Genomic DNA, 4625 nt, shown 5'->3' with positions numbered 1-4625 from the left:
TTGGCATTGGATGCACGCGCGAGCCCATTTTCGGCAGTCCACCTTGATTGACGGCCACACATAGCGTTCTGTTATCAGCCTCACCGTGACTTTGATTCCAGGGTGCGATAATTGATGTAACGAATTAAACGCCACCCGTCGAAAAGTCTTTGTCAGAAAAGGTCTAGCTGTGCGTGTTGAAACGTTACAGTAGGTGGCCACTTCGGTACCTGGTAGTTGGACTTTTTCGAGCTGCAAGGTCTATTCCAGCTGAAGGTACTTTTTAATATCTGCGTCCTGATTTTGCGATTTTTCAAGAACCGTGAAATCAATTCCAGTTGAGAGTTCTTCGATTCTGGAAAGAGCGTCTGCGTCGATGTTGTTGCTGCCAGATATGAGCCGTATATCATATACGGAAATTCAAATAATCCGAATGGTGTCGTAATGGCTTTTTTACAGATATCCTCCTCAGCAACTGGGATTTGGTTGTAGGCTCTCACAAGGTCAATTGTTGTTAAGAACTTCTTTCCATGGATAGATTGGGCGAAATCTACGATGCGGGGTACTGGGTACTTGTCCGGGATGATCCTTGCCTTGAGTCTCCGATAAACTCCACAAAGTCGCCATTCAACTTCCTTTTTGGGTACCATATGCAAGGGTATGGACCAGTTACTTTTTCAAGTACGAAAAATTTTCATCACTTGCATGGTTTGGAATTTCTGTTTGGCCAGCTTCAATTTATCTGGAGCCAATCGCCGAGGTCCCTCAAAAACGGGTGGTCCTGGCGTCGTATTGATGTAATGTTTTGTCGAGTGTTTAGGTTCTACGACAGAAGCGTTTGGTCGGGTGATTTCTGGATACTGTTGCAGAATTTGATGATAGGGAGAAGACCCTGAAATGGCTCGAATACGTAGCAAACTCGCCGAATTTTTACATCTTGAAAAAATGTGGTTTCAAAATTTTTTTGTATGATCAAATTTGGAATTTTCAACTTTTTGACCAAATTGAAAAAGTTTAATCTTGTAGGGCTTTCAAAAATCAACGTTTTTCTCTTACAGACTTTATTTCGTATCATGCGTTGTTTCGCCTAAATTGTTCATTTTAGTTTTTTTCTTGGATTTTAAAAATGCTACAGCTCTAGTAATTTTTGATTTTTCGAAAAAAGTCATTAGGATAAATTGTTAAATTTTTTGAATACTATGAATAACCGTACAGAGAATTTTTAAATTTTTAAAAAAGTGGTCTCATAAATATTAAAAATATGCTCTCCAATATGCTATCCAAAATGGCTGGCTAACGAACTTGACCTTTAGTTTAGGACAGTAAACGAGTGTACCAAAGGGCACTCTAATAGAATACTTTTTTCGAAAGTTATCGCGTTCACAGACAGACAGACACATGCGTAAAAAACTGTTTTTGGATTCAGGGGGTCTCGAAACGTGGAAATTTGACTAAAAATGGGGGGGGAGGGGTTAAATTTTACACAAATCTAATACCTTCCCTGATGAGAATGCAAAAAGAGAGACGTCAATTCTGAGTGAGCAATTTAATAGAAAAATTGTCAAATTAAAATGCGAACTTTTAATCTAAAAGATCCAACTAGCTGTTCGAAATAAACGAGTGTTCATCAAAATAGTTGATTTTACTACCCAAAGATGATAACTGTTTAGGGAAATTTCGATAAAATCTTCCACAGAAAACAAATAATGAATCTGAAAAATTCCCGGTTTTCCTCTAAACTTCAGGGTACTTCTGGGTGTTGAAAAATTTTGGCTATAAGTACCGCTTTTCCCAGTCAGTGGCCACCCGACTTGAACTTGTGCAGTTCTTTAATTTTTTGTCACTTAAAATATGTGGCTGATTTTCTTTTTTTTTTTGTGTTAAATATTTAGGAGTTGGTAATCCAATCATTTTTCGATCGCACATGGTGTGATGATTCTGAAAAAACCCTGAAAACAATGATGATGTCAAAAATTGCTTGGTTCACGATCGAACAGTTTAACTGGGCGTAAAATACCAACCATCTCAATTCTAAATTTCTAATCTGCCTGAGTCAAAGCCGATACCAGGTTGTGTGCGTGCGATATACCTACGATGGCGACGCGACGCACACATGTTAAGGGTTAAGGGCCACTTTCATTTACCTCATGTCGATCATTGTCGGTTGTGCAGAACTTTGCACACCGACCGAGTCCTGGCAATACTCGTGGATTTAAAACCGATATATATAATTAAAAATTTGTCATAAGGACAACTGCAGGATTTCGCCGGGAGCGGGTGCTAATCTGGAAACTTGCACCCGCTCCAAGCGCAATCGCGGTAAAATTTCAGCCACAACCACGTCTCACGACCGTGAGATAGGTGGTTACAGTCTATAAAAGAATCAATACGACGATCCAGCAAAAGCCTCGTGAACCCTAAGAACACGGAGCGACCCAAGGACAACCGCCTTCTGCACTTTTCCTGCAAGTGTTCTAACATATTGTTGACACGCAGGGATGCTTTTTAGGCCATTAGCAAGGAAAGCTTGGCCCCTCCAAGAGCGCCGATGATAAGGACGATTAGTTTAACAGAATATTCCGGGTACAATCGTTGCAACTCCCTTATAAGGTCTCGATACCCCTCTTTCTTTTCATTCTCCTTGGTTATGATGTTTTTGTCAGCTGGTGCCGAAAATTTGATAACGAACATGGTTCGCTTCTCGAAGTCAAGAAGAACCATGTCAGGCCTCGAGTGAGCAACAGAAACAATTGTCAGGAATATAAAGTTCCAGTATATGCGGCACTTCGAATTCTCAACAATTGACTCAATTTCCCTAGGAGCATTTAGAGGAGCGATATTAAGGTTAATGCCTCCGGAGTGACAGAGATAGTAACAAAGCACTCTTAGTGCCGCATTGTGCCTTTGAATGTAGGTCGTTCCCGCGTGAGTTGGACAACTAGATAGTATGTGAGCTAAGTGCTCGGGGTGTGCATGGCACGCCCTGCAGCTATCATCGGGAATGTCTTGGCTCAAAATGTGGCGACAGTATGTTAAGGTGGAAATGACACCGTTTTGTCATGCAAAACTGAAACCCTCCGTACCAGACTTCAATCCGGGCGATTTAGGGAAAGCAAACGTTAACTCACAAGACATTGACTGATCCTTCACATTTCTGTGGAAGATACCGTGCATCCTCTTATCGAGGAGCTGTTCACGGAAGTTTTTCTCTTGTGCTTTCTTAATCCATTCTTTCAGGAGTGAGTACTCGAGATAGATAAGATTTGATGCATCTTGTTCACCCCTAACACTGAAGACAAGTCCGAGTGTTTCAGCAGCCTCCTCCGCTGCTTTGTACAGAAACGCTCCTTTGCCCACTTCTTCGTTATTTCTGACCATTTTAAGAAGAGGGTCTTTTCCATTTGCAACTCTATGTGCTGTACCCAGAATAATCCTTCTGTAAAGACATTCAAGACTCAATATTCCACGACCCCCTTGACGGCGTGAGATGTACAGTCGCGGAACAGAAGACTTAAAATGCATACTTTTGTTCATGTGAATCACCTATCTTGTCCCGATATCAAGAGATGTGAGCTCGATCTTCGTCCATGGAACTACTCCAAATGAATAGAGTAGTACCGGGACGGCCAGCATGTTCGTTGCAGATACTTTGTTCCTCGTCGACAGTTCAGAAGACCAAATCTGTCGGATGAGACGTTTGTATCTGCTTCGGAGAGTATCCTTTATAGATGTCACATCCTGAATGCGGCTCTGTGGCACGCCCAGGTATGTATAAGTCTCTCCAGCGCAAAGGTGTTGTATGGCGCTTCTATCAACGAGCTCAGGATCTTCAGGGATGCCATTAAGTTTTCCTCGCTTCAAGTAAACCTTGGCAGATTTGTCTAACTAAAATTCCATTCCAATTTCCTTAGTATATCGTTCGACAATCCCCAGAGCTAGATGCAGTTGCTCTCTGTTTTTAGCATAGATATTAAGGTCATCCATGCAAAATACATGAGTGACCTTGTACTTTCGATCTGCAGGTTAGCCGCACAAGTACCCGACGGAATGGCGAAGTGCTAGAGATAGTGGCAATAATGTGAGGCAAAAGAGGAGTGGGCTCATGGTGTCGCCCTGAAAGACACCTCTCTGAAAGGTGACCTTGTTAGTTGTCACACGATTTTTTTCAGATGAGATAGTAAATCTGGTTTTACAAAGCGGCATCAATCTCTCTATGCACCCAACTATTTGCGGATGAACCTTTAAGATTTCCAAAAGACAGATGATAAGCATGCGGGAGGTCGAATCGAAAGCTTTCCGATAATCAATCCAGGCCATCGATAGGTCACGCTGGTAGAATGCTGCATCTTTGCAGGCACATCTATCGATGAGCAGGTTCTCCCGACATCCGGCTACGCCTTTCTTTGAGTCTCGTTGTTCATATATTTCTTGCCACACAAGTTCAATTGCCCGAACAATCCTATCATTTAGGATAGCTGCGAATATCTTATAAAGCGTGTTCAGACAAGTTATTGGCCTGTAGTTCTTCGGGTCAGTTAAGTTGACTATTTTCGGCAGGAGTATTGTGCGCCCTTCCACCAACCACTCTGGAATCGACTCTTCCGACTTCAAATATGAGGTGAAAATACGGGCCAAATTCTGATGGG

The sequence above is a fragment of the Belonocnema kinseyi genome, chromosome 8 (genome assembly GCF_010883055.1).
Source record: "Belonocnema kinseyi isolate 2016_QV_RU_SX_M_011 chromosome 8, B_treatae_v1, whole genome shotgun sequence".
Taxonomy (NCBI): domain Eukaryota; kingdom Metazoa; phylum Arthropoda; class Insecta; order Hymenoptera; family Cynipidae; genus Belonocnema; species Belonocnema kinseyi.
The sequence above is the reverse complement of the archived record's forward strand: the minus strand, read 5'-3'. Positions refer to the sequence as shown.